Source organism: Tenrec ecaudatus, chromosome 4, assembly GCF_050624435.1.
Source record: "Tenrec ecaudatus isolate mTenEca1 chromosome 4, mTenEca1.hap1, whole genome shotgun sequence".
Taxonomy (NCBI): domain Eukaryota; kingdom Metazoa; phylum Chordata; class Mammalia; order Afrosoricida; family Tenrecidae; genus Tenrec; species Tenrec ecaudatus.
The window spans coordinates 112672590-112685846 of record NC_134533.1 but is presented as its reverse complement, the minus strand read 5'-3'; positions in this window follow the sequence as shown (position 1 = coordinate 112685846).

Sequence of the window (13257 nt, the reverse complement as noted above, 5' to 3'; positions counted from 1 at the left end):
TGCCCTGTCCAACATCTCCCTTCACCCCCTTTTCTGTTGTCCATCCCCCAGGGAGGAGGCCACTCGTAGATCCTTGTAATCAGTTCCCTCTTTCCAACCCACCCTCCCTCTACCCTCCCAGCATCACCACTCACACCCCTGGTCCTAAAGTTATCAACCTCCCTGGATTTCCTGTGCCTCCAGCTCCTATCTGCACCAGTGTACATCCTCTGCTCTATTCAGACTTGCAAGGTAGAATTCGGATCATGATAGTTGTGGGGTAGGGGGGAAGAAAGCAAGCATTTAGGAACTGAAGGAAAGCTATATTCCTCATTTGTGCTACATTGCACCCTGACTGACATATCCTCCCCTAGATCCCTTTGCAAGGGGATCTCCAGTGGCTGACAAATGGGCCTTAGGTCTTCACTCTGCACTTCCCCCTTCATTCACTCTGGTAAGATTTTTTTTTCTGATGATGCCTTACACCTGGTCCCTTCGACACCTCCTGATCTCACGAGCTGGTCTACTTCTTCCATGTGGGCTTTGTTGCTTCTGAGCTAGATGGCCGCTTGTTTACCTTCAAGCCTTTAAGACCCCAGACGCTATATCTTTTGATAGCCGGGCACCATAAGCTTTCTTCACCACATTTGCTTGTTCACCCGCTTTGTCTTCAGCTGTTGTGTCGGGAAGGTGAGCATCATAGAATGCCAATTTAATAGAAGAAAGTATTCTTACATTGAGGGAGTACTTGAGTGGAGGCCCAATGTCCATCTGCTACCTTAATACTAAACCTATACATATATGCACATAAATCTATTTCCCCATCCTCATATATAAATATATTTACATATGTACATGTCTTTGTCTAGACCTCTATAAATGCCCTTTGCCTCCCAGCTCTTTCCTCTATTTCCCTTGACTTTCCTCCTGTCCCACTATCATGCTCCGTCTCCACCTGGGTTTCAGCTATACCTCTTATTTACATTACCCTTGATCATGCCCTACTAGGCCTGCCACACCCACCTCACCACCAATTTAGATCACTTGTTATTCCCTTGTTCCTGGGCTTGTTAACACCATTTCCTTTCCCCCCACCTCCCCCTATCCCATGTCCCCTCGGAACTGTCAGTCCCATTGTTTTTCCTCCAGATAGTTAATCCAGCCTATCTTATTTAGACAAACCTTCAGAATCAAATTTTCATACCAGTAATTTACGTTCCTTTCCCCTCCTGCCTCTGGTAACCAGCAGCATGCTTCTTTAGCGGGAAAATCTTTTAGGGAATTTTAACACTAGTGGTTTCAAACAATATTTTTCCTCTTGTGATTAACTTACTTCACTCAGCCTAATGCCCTCCAGGCTCACCCCTGCTAGAGTTTGGCAGATTCGTTGTTATTCTTCAGCATTGGGTAGCATTGTCCTGTACACCACCGTTGATCTCTCTTTCCTTCCGTTGGTGAACAGCCAGGCTGCTTTTATCTTTTTGCCATTGTGTCAAGTAACTTTAGAACACACCGGATGAATGAATGTCCTTTCATTATGGTCTATGGATAAATGGAGGGGGAGGGGGGGATGATCGCAAATTTCACGTAGTAGCGTTGTCATTATTATTCTTAGAAAAGCAGGGGCAGTGAATTCTTAATGAAATTCTTAATCTAGTCAAACTCTCTAACTCCCATTAAACGACCTTTCTCTGCTTGGGTTTGGTAAAAGGTGGGGGTAGATATAACAATTATTTTCAAAGTTTGAGGACATTCATTTGAGGGACAAAGGGCTAATTACCAAAATCTACAGAACTCTACAATTGTTCAATAAGAAAATAACAAACGACACAATTAAGAAATAGGAAAAAGACATGAACGCCTTAGGGTTCTCAATTGGAAAATACCTCGGTTCTTGGCTTCCCATGAGAAAGAGTTCATGCCAAAGCCTGGTTTGTGATCCAACTGGGTTTTTTATAAAGGACAGAAGAGGTTTCAGGTTTTACAGTATCAAAGGAGCACACACTATTTCCCGGAAGCGTGCCAATCCAAGCAGTAGCCGCGCTGGGGCTCACAACTGAACAAGGGCAACCTCGTGGGGCTGCGTGCGCACACGTGGTGACCTGAAGCCAGAGAGATGGAGCAGGAGCAGGAGCAGGAGCAGGCGCAGGAGCAGGGTCCAAGAGGAGAAGGCAGAAGGGTCAAAGGTGTCAGCAGTCCAGCAGCCAAGGTATTTAAACCTCTGGCTGGGGAGGCGTGTTCAAAGGTATTAGTTGACCCGCTTGGCTGAATCAGCCCACCTGGGCCTAGTTTGGGCCGCCCAGGTGTACCAGCTACCTGGCTTGGGGGATGGGCGGGGGAGGGGCAGATGGGACTGGGGGGCGGGTAATGTGTTTCATAAATGGGAGCATGCCCAGTTAAGGTCTTTATAGGAGGTGTTTAATGCTTTTGTTTCAAAAGACCAGTAGCATTAAGGGAGGGGTGGGGGAGAGCAGTACACTACATGAAATTTTAAAAGGAAAAAAAGGGTACCAATCAAAGGAATAGAGGGTCCATGTTTCTACTGATTCAAGCAAACACACTGGGAGGAAAAGGACCTCTTTTTTTTAAAATAAATCTTTTTATTGGGGCTCATACAACTCTTATCACAATCCATACATACATCAATTGAGTAAAGCACCCTTATACATTCGTTGCCCTCATCATTCTCAAAATTTGCCTTCCACTTGGGTTCCTGGAATCAGCTCGGTTTCCTTTTTTCCCCTCCCCCTCCCCCCTTCACCCTGCACCCTTAATAGTTTATAAATCATTATTTTATCTTATCTTACACTGCCCGGTGTCTCCCCTCACCCACCGTCCCATTGCCCACCCCCCAGAGAGGAGGTTACACATAGATCCCCAAGATCGGTTCTCCCTTTCCACACCCCCTTCCCTCCCGGTGTCGCCACTCCCACCGCTGGTCCTGAGGGGTTCATCCGTCCTAGATTCCCTGTGTTTCCAGATCCCTACTGCACCGCTGTACAGCCTCTGGTCTAACCAGGTCCGCAAGGTAGAATTGGGGTCATGATAATTGGGAGGGGAAGAAGCGTTCAAGAACTAGAGGAAGGTTTTGAGTTTCATTGTTGCTACACTGAACCCTGAGTGACTCATCTCCTCCCCACTACCCCTCTGCAAGGGATGTCCAGCTGTCTACAGATGGGATCACGCACTTCCCTCATTCACGATGATATGATTTTTTTCCCCACCTTTGTTGTTTGAAACTTGGCCCCCTCGGCCCTTCATGATCACGAATGTTGGTGTGCTGCTTCCATGTGGGCTTTGTTTCTTCTGGGCTAGATGGCCGCTTGATTACTTTCAAGCCTTTAAGTCCCCGGATGCTATATCTCTCAGTAGCCAGGCACCATCAGCCTTCTTCACCACACTTGCTTAGGCACACATTCATCTTCAGCGTTTATGTGAGGAAGGTGATCACTCAATGATTGTTTTTGTTCCTTGGTGTCTGCTACCTGGTTCATTCAACACCTTGTATTCGCTTAGGCTGTGTGCTTCTTCTCTGTGGCCTTTGTTGCTTCCGAGCTAGATGGCCGCTTGTTTGCCTTCAAGCCTTTAAGACCCCAGATGCTATATCTTTTTGATAGCCGAACACCATCAGCTTTCTTCACCACGTTTGCTTACACACACGTCTGTCTTCAGTGATCATGTCAGGAAGGTGGGTATCATGGAATGACCATTTAGCTGGGCAAGATATTATTGTATTGAGGAAGTGTGCATGAGGAGGCCCAATGTCCACCTGCTACCCTACTACTGAACCTATAAATATATGCACATAGGTCTATTTCCCCATAATCATAAATATATTTACATATGTACATGTCTGTATTTAGGCTTCTCTGTATGCCTTTTGCCTCCTACTCCTTTCCTCTATTACCTTACACTTTCCTCCCATCCCACTACCATGTTCAGCCTTCATTCTGGTTTCAGTAATTCTTCTCAGTTATCTTGCCCTTGGTCACTCCCTACCAGTCTTCCCATCCTCTCCCTCCACTGGTTTTGAACCACTCATTGTTCCCTTGTCCCTGTGTTGGCCAACACCTCCTCCCTTCCCCCACCCCAGCTCTCATATCCCTCCGGGACCGTTGGTCCCGTTATTTTCTTCTCTCATTGTTTGTCCAGCCTATCTTGTCTAGGTGGACCTGCTGATATAGTAATATGTGCATACAAATGCAGATGGCTTTGACAGCGCCCAAAGAGCCTGTCTTTTTAAAGATACGTGGAGAAACGTCCAAATGGACTGGCTTTAAACGATAACCGATGAACTAGGGAGGGTGTAGTTGGCTAAGCATTCAGATACTAATGGTGACAGTAAGCAGTCCGAATCCAACAGTCTCTCTGGGGGTGGCGGGAGCGAAAGATGGGGCTGTTTACTCCTGTGAAGATTATAGCCTTAGAAACCTTAGGGAACATCCTACTCTATCCTAGAGGGAGTCAGAATGGACTCACTGGTGGTGGGTTTCACTTTTTGCTAAATAGGTGATACCAGAACCCTGGCGGTGCAATGGCTAAAGCACCCAGCTGCTACCCAAAAGGTTCAAATCCATTGGCCACTCTGAAGAGAATGTGGCTGTTTGTTTCCGTGAAGATGCACAGCCTTAAAGACCAGTCTGTCGTGTGTGTGTGTGTGTGTGTGTGTGTGTGTATACCATAGTGAATGAAGGGAGAAGTGCAGAGTGGAGACCCGAGGCCCAAGTGTCAACCACTGGAGATCCCCTTATAGAGGTGTTTAGAAGAGGAGATGGGTCAGTCAGGATGTGATGTAGTACCAATGAAGAACATCCAGATCCTGGATGCTTCCTCCCCCCAACTACCATGATCCGAATTCTACCTTGCAGGACTGGACAGAGCAGAGGTTGTACACTGGTACATATGGGAGCTGGAGGCACAGGGAATCCAGGGTGGATGATACCTGCAGGACCAGGGGTGTGAGGGGCGATGCTGGGAGGGTGGAGGGTGAGTGGGTTGGAAAGGGGGAACTGATTACAAGGATTCACATGTGACCTCCTCCCTGGGAGACGGACGGCAGAGAAGGGGGGGAAGGGAGACTCCGGATAGGGCAAGATATGACAAAATAACAATCTGTGGATTATCAAGGGCTCATGAGGGAGGGGAAAGCGGGAGGGAGGGGAAAAAAAAGAGGACCTGATGCAGAGGGCTTAAGTGGAGAGCAAATGCTTTGAGAGTGATTAGGGCAAAGAATGTACGGATGTGCTTTATACAATTGATGTATGTATATGTGTGGATTGTGATAAGAGTTGTATGAGCCCCTAATAAAATGTTTAAGATAAAATTTTTAAAAAGACCAGTCTGTCCTAGAAGGTCTCTATGAGGCATCATTGACTCAAAGGCAGTGGATGTTTTGGTTTTAAGAGGTGACACCAAGGAATTACTGCTCAGTGGCACTGTGAAGAAAGATACAGAATTTCATCGTGAAGCTGATGTAAGTAAAATAAAGAGTTGCCTTAGACTTGACTTAAAATATTGCAGCAACAACAGCAGAGATGATAACGACAGGCACACAGCGAGTACATGCGGCAACTCTTGATAATCACTGATGTCCAACGACGGCTCTATTGGGGCCCATTTTAATAATCTCTGACTTTTTATATATGTGTATAAATTCATCATAAACATGTCACGGGGGAGGGGGAGAGTAATCAGGCGCTGATATCAAGGATTTCAAGGAAGAAAATGTGTGACACTGATTGTGGTAGCAGTTGTACAACACTGCTGGATATGATTGGACTGTGAAATGGGATGATGTCATGAAGTGGTTTGGAAAAAAATTTTTGTGTGTGTTTAAGTAGATTAAGGCTTTATGTTAGACAGAACGCTAATAATTTTATATATATTTATATAGACAGATACATAACATAAGAAATAAACAATTTCTAAAGCAGTACAAATGGCTCAGTGCAACTCACTTCCATGAGACAGCACTGCAGTCCTTCAAGTTTTTAGGGCCACTGGATAAGTCCTCTGTAGAACAATTCTTGCTGTCCAGCCACAGGCAGCAAACAGCAAGGCAGCAACAGTCAGCAAGACAGGGTCCGACAGTCCCAACTCAAGAGATGTATATTCCAATAGTGTGGTGAAGCAAGTCTTGAAGGAATCTCAAATTACAGCAACACAGTCCACAGGTTAGGTGTCCCACAGGTAGTGTAGCTTGCAAATTGAGGCACAGAACAAGCAAGGCAACCACACACTATTCTGATGATCAAAGATCAAGAGACAAGAAAGGCAAGGCTCGCTAAGCCATTTATCTCTCTGCCCTTCAATTAATCCCACATGTGTTCATTGGCCACGTTAGCACCCTAAACCTACCTATCACAAGAATAATATGAATTTTTTTTAATTGTGGGGTGGTGAGAGCTTTTATAAAGAAGAACGGGGAAAATCAGCTGCTAGTAAAGATTGACAAATTGATTACATGAAAATTTAAAGAACCATAGTAAAGTAAAAGGCAAGTAAGACACTTTAAAACGAACACATTCGATATGCATAATGGGAACAGCAATATGCCATAAAATATCAGAATGCCAGGAATCGATATGCTAAAGAAACATGCTAACAAAAACAGATATGTGACATGAACAGCTTTTTCATAAAAGAAGAAATCTGAAGACAAAGGTATTCTCCTGCCTTAGTTATGAGGGCACACCCCAATTGAAATAATGTCTTCACGCATCAACTACACATTGGCAAAGCTAATAAACACAGACAATGGTCATGACTACCAAGGCATTCTTACACACTGCTAGGGTCCTGGAGAAAACCGTGTGTGGATGTCCTCTGACTCTGAAATTACCTTTCCAGGAGTTTCTCTTCTATAGACTAACACAATTCCATCCACAAATCATATTCTTGAAAGCATTGCTTAAAATAATGCAAAAATAAAAACCACCTCCATGGCCATCATATTTCAGAATAATGTTAGAAATAAAGCTACTAGAGATCATGAGTGTGAAGGAGGAAACAAGAACAAGATTAACCGTGTGTCAGTCTGGGTAGACTAGAGAAACAAATTCATAAACACGCATGTGTATAAGAGAGAGTTTTATATAAAGGTAATTGTCTGTTAAGAAAGCATCCCAACCCCGTCCAGTCCAAAACTGTAAATCCAATATTAACCCATATGTCCGCTACCAATCTATAAAGTCCTCTTCAGACTCACAAAACACATGCAATGACGCCGAATGCAGGACGATCACAGGCCAGTGGGTAGAAAGTCTTTGGATCCAGTAGCTTTGTAATCATCTCGGCGCTGGCAGGGGTCTCCACGTGGCTTCTCCAATTTCCAGGGCTACATCAGGGATGTCTCACAGGGAGTCAGCCTTGTCAGTAGAAAGTCTCCAAGGGAGTGAGTAGAGGTCAGACTGTCTCCCGTCTGCAAGGAGGTAATTTCAGAGTTTCCCCAGAATCCTCAGGAGAAAGCCATGCCCACAGAGGCCTCATTGGCTGTGACCTGATTGACAGACTAGACTCCACTCCTTCACTCTAAATCCTCTCAAATCCCAAATTGACACCAGATTGTGCAGCTACCACAAACCGTGAAGGACATTTTTACATCATAATTCTGGAATATTGACCCTACTGACTCTAATAGTTTTTCTATTACTCCTCTTGGGTTTTTCTAGACACAATAATAATATCTAAATATAATCATGCAGCTTTCCAACTTCTCCTTTCCGGTGTATTTGACATGTTTGTTCTGTCTAATCACGTTGGCTAGTGCTGCCAGAGTATTAAAAGTGGTGGCAGTAACTTTTATCTGCAGTTTATCTCCCATTGCCCCCTTTCACTAATGCCCTTTTTCTTGTGTTTCTGTATAAATCTTGAGATCATATTTTTTCTTGTTTTTTTCATTATTTTTCTTTTCCCCACTAACAGAGTATCATAAGCCTTTTATCCTCTGTGGTGAAATTGAATTTGAATTTTGGGGAAACCTTTAGCACCCAAACCATTGTTATCAAGTTCATTCCAATTCACAGTAACTTTCTAGGACAGTAGAATTCCTCCATCGGCTTCTGAGAATAGGTCTTTGACACCAGAGCTCTTTAACATCCCAAACTAGGAATATCTGCCTTTGCAGAATAGAAGCAGATTTTCTCTTTCTTTAGACCGGGTATTGACATGACCTTCGACACACTACTGGCTTTAGCAAAAACCGACTTGAGCTTTATAAACATGAGGCAAAGATCCCATTGTGAAAAAGGAGATGATGAGAAAGGAGTCCAGGAGATGGGATAAGTTTGATTTAATCAGATAGAATCACTACCCCCAAGATTGCCAGGGCACTTTTGGGAAATTCGGGGGGAGAGGGGGGAATCCTGATAGTCTTCATCATTAGTGTCGGAGATACTAATATCTTTCCTTAAGAAAAGTAGGACCCATTGAGTACACTCAGAGGATTACAATAGAGTACAATTGTCCATTGTTCTTCAGTTATAGCAACACCTCTTCCTCAAATAATATTCTCAATGATGGATGAGGGAAAATAGCACCTCAACTTCTTTTGCTCAAAATTTCCTAGGGAAATGTGATGGAGTTTTAGTAGAAAACAAGTTGCTTATTTGTTTGTTTTGATTTTTCAACATGCTTCTTATTCCACAAACAAGGGACACTAGCTATGGCCAGAAGGTACCAGGGACCCATAATACCCGTCATTGGGAAGGCAAGAAAGAAGAGCCTTTATGGCTCTGGATTCATTTGAACTAGCTGTCTGCCCTGGAAGATGGCTGCTTACAAATGCCTCTGTACTTGAGCCGCTCCTAAGTGGAAGGAAGGTCCACCCCACAAAAAAGAGTGAAGAGCGCCACCTTTGGCAGAGGGTGAGGCAGGGCATCCCACACAGCTCTGCAGTTTCTGCCGTGGAAAGAAGAGTGACAAAGATAAAAAGGTACATGAAACAATTCGTCTAATATACATGGGAACTATCAATCTCCATAGCCCTGAGACCTAAAGAACTAGATGGTGTCTGGCTACTGCTGACAACTTGTCTGAAAAGGACCATATTAGCATAAGTTCCCAAACCCATTTCCCCTACTGCACCCTCTTCAGGGGGAAAAAACTAGTCTGCACCCCCCACGCCTAGTAATTAATTCAAAGCTGAAAGTGTAGATATCTGCTTTTGCAGCCCCTGGATTGTTCCAGCGCCTCTCCAGGGGGTGCTTTCACCCACTTTGGGAAACACTACATTGGAAGGTCCTGGATAAAATGGGAGGAAAATGTGGGACAGAGCTCAAAATCAGAAGACACTATACTACCTGGACAAATAAAGACTAGTGCAACAGCATTTAATAAGAATGCGTATGACTTGCTTGGTGTAAAACTGAGATGTTCTTCTTTTTTTTTAACGTTTTATTAGGGGCTCATACAACTCTTATCACAATCCATACATATACACACATCAATTGTATAAAGCACATCCATACATTCCCTGCCCCAATCATTCTCAAAGCATTTGCTCTCCACTTAAGCCCCTTGCATCAGGTCCTCTTTTTTTTTCCCCTCCCTCCCAAAACTGATATGTTCTATAAACATTTGCCAATATCACAATAAAAAGTTTAATAGCTATCGGGCTAGAAACTTTTATTGGGAATAAAATAACATTAAACCTATGTTGGGGTACAAAAGGGAACCCCCAAATTTCAAATATAATTTGAAGAGAACACATGTTATTTGTAATCAGGAAAAACAAGACAAAGACAAGTGCACAGCATGAGCTTGAGGAAGATCATTAGTCATAATTGTTTCCAAGGGTTTACAGAGGAACAGGCTTAAATAGGACAGGGGAGCGCAAAGAGAACTGTCACAGAAGCATGCCTGGCAGCTGATCAGTACATCACAGTTACAGGCAGGACCACAGAAGCAGGCTGAGACCATGATTGGGACACATACATGATGCTAGATAGAAGAGCTTTCAGGATTGGGCCAGAGCCCTCTGTCTAAGGCTGTAAGGGTGAGGTTCATGATCTTGTGACCTAAGTGGCCCAATTTCTATTAAGGGCACACCCAAGCAAGTCCCTAAGGACTGTGCACTTTCCCCGGAACTGGCCAGGGGACAGACAGCCATCCACACTGTAATGCACCCTGCCTGAGGACAAAGTGATTCACACTGCTGGTGAATGTTGCTGTTAGGTGCTATCTAGTCAGTTCCAACACATATCGCTCCTGTGCACAACAGAACAAAACACTGCATGGGTCTACACCACCCTCACCATTGTCCCTCTGCCTGAGCCCATTGATGCAGCCACTGTGTCTGTCCATCTTGTCGAGGGCCTTGCTCTTATTCTCTGCCCCTCCACGTGACCATCCATCATGTCCTTCTCCAGGGTCTCTCCTGACACTACAGCCGAAGGACATAAGAAAAAGCCTCTAAGGAGCACTCTGGCCTTACTTCTTCCAATACAGATCTGTTTGTCCCTATATCAGCCCGTGGTATTTTCAGTGTTCTTCTCCAGCACCATAATTCAAATGCAGTCTTCCTTATTTCCCACTTCCACATGCACATGAGGCCATGGAGAAGACCATGAATCAGGCAGGGCACCCCTTTGTCCTCAAAGTAACATCCTTACTCTTCAGTACTCTAAAAAGATCTTGTGCAGCAGATTTACCTAATACAGTATATCTTTTGATTTCTTGACTGGTGCTTCCATAATGCTGATTAATGGTCCACACAATTCAATAGCAGCCAATTTTTGTGGAGACCCACAAATGGACTTCTGGCTTCCATGAATTCAGTGTCAGAAATTTAAGCTCTATACATACCCTTTGATTCATTGCTATATTTAATTTTCATAGAGTTTCCAAATAATTAAAAGAACCTAAAGTAAGACTAAAGCCACAGAGAGAGAGAAAGGCTTCCTCAACTGTGGGAAACTTGTAAGATAAAGAGTAGATACCACTTCTGGTCATTTTCTTTCATTTCCCTTCTCTTTTATTCCATGCAGTTCCCAAGAAATCCACACACGACTTTCCAGCCTGTGGCTGTGCATGGTGATTTAGCCAAAATGTCCTCTAAACTGATTATTAGCATGCATTGGGTTTGACCCATAGGTGGTCTATAGATGTCTTGAATGATTCATAAGCAATGATATGAGGAAGTGAGACTAAGGCAGGAAGACCAGAAAACAAATAGAATTTACTACAGGCAATCAGTCCCTAGATTACGAATGAGTTCTTTCCCGCACAGTCAGAGCAGTTAGGTACCATTCAAGTCTCACATCAATCAAATGTTTGTCTGATACTTCGTATATAGAGGACTGTTTCTACGCATGCTAAACAGTCAAGAAACACTTCCAGATACTCTAGAACATCTTTAACAAAATAATACAGTAACAATTGCCAAAGAGAGCCATTCAGACCCAGGCTCCTGGTCCAGCCTAGACTCCTGTCAAGGGAACAAGGGTAGCTATCTTGACCCATAGGTTGAAACTTTAGTCTGACTTTAGTATACGGCAGAGCAGACATGTTTAAAGAGACATGCTTGCTTTCATTTTTCTGCAATTGTGGTTTTGCTTGTCTTGCTTGGACAGGTGTGCCAGGAGAGAGAACAGATTGTGGTTAAGTGTAAGTATTTCGAGAGATACGGTTAGACTAAGATGACGCTGCACATAGATTTACAGCTTTTCTGTATTGGGAACTTTTCTCTCCCTTTAAAGAGCAGAATGCTTCCCATTTTAAAAGTCATAACCATTTTTATTACCTGCAGCCCTTACACGTTGAGCTCGCTCCACAGGGAGAAAGATGTGGCTTCCTACTCCGGTAAAGACTTCCAGTCTCAACCCCACAGGGGCACCTCTACCCTGTCCTAGAGGGTTGCCATGAGTCGGAACCCACGCCTGGCAGTGAGTTTGGCTTGGCTTGGGTTTCATCATTTTGTTGCCTAAGCAAACCACTTGCTTCTACAGAGCCCATCATCATGAAGCTAAACTATACTGATTGAACACAAGCTGCAGGCGTGAACCAAATCATCTACTGCCGCATACATACCGTGTGTACAAATGTCTTTGTTATGATGTATGGATTGTTATGTGCTGTAAGAGCCTGTAGTAAAATGATTGATTTAATTTGTTTTTTTTAAGTAGCCTTAGTAGCTGAGCAGTTCTTCGAAAATATCCCCACAATTCTCTTGAGGAGAATCATCCCACAGCCTATGGTCCACACCCATCAACACTCCGCGGGACACAGATTAGCTTGTCTGGTCCCAGAAAGACTACAACCTCAGGAGCCCTATAGAGGGCGCTAGGAGTCAGCATGTGGGTAGCCAGCCCAAGTGGGAACCGGTCGGTCGGTGTTCGGCTGTACTGGGCCTCCCAGCAGCGGGCAGAGCGCCAGCCAGTGGAGAGCGCGGCAGGTGAGCCGAGGCTGCCCGCAGGGCTCAGGCTCCTCTTGCCTCCCAGGACGTGGTCCTCGCCCCTGGAGTTGCTTCTATTTCTCAATAGGTCTCTCTTTAGAACTGTCAACGCCTGGCATTTATTCTGGCACATAATAAGGTGGGGTGAGGGTGGGGCGGATCGCAGCGCGGGCGAGCCCCTCTCCCTGGAGCCGCGGAGTCTGCACGGGTCAGCGGGGCGGGCACCAGCCAAGGCAGCCCTCTCACCCCACCCCATCCAACCCCACCCCGGAAAGGGGCCTGGGGATCCACTTCCTGGTGGTGCAGAGGCGCAGATGCTAAGAGCCGGACGCGACGAGGGAGGAAGAAGAGGGAACGTGGGGGAAGAAGAGCGGAAGGGGACAGGGTGGCTGCGCAGCACTGGACCTGTGAGTTTCTGCAGCTGCGATTAACCGGGCAGCCACACAGAGCCCCTTTCTCCCCAGGACGAGGTACCTGGTACCAAGTCGGACTGTGGTACCTGGGGAGAGCCTAGGTAACAAGCCTAGGCTGCAAGCTGTGTGGTAGGCAAGGGGTGGTCTCGGGCGTCGTCTGTGCCCAAGTCTTTCTGGGCAGTTTCCAACTCTCGTGCATTAGCACCGGAAATGGGACTGTGGTTGAAGTTACAGGGAGCCACTTGGGCAGGACCAACAAGGTCCCGGAGTCTTTCAGCCACGAGAGAGACTGGGTTACAAGATTGTAACTTTGTAAAAAAAATCATTTTATTGGGAGCTCGTACAATTCTTATCACAATACATACATACATACATACATACATACATTGTGTCACGAACATTTGTACATTTGTTGCCATCATCATTCTCAAAACATCTGCCTTCTACTTGAGCCCTTAATATCTGCTGCTCATT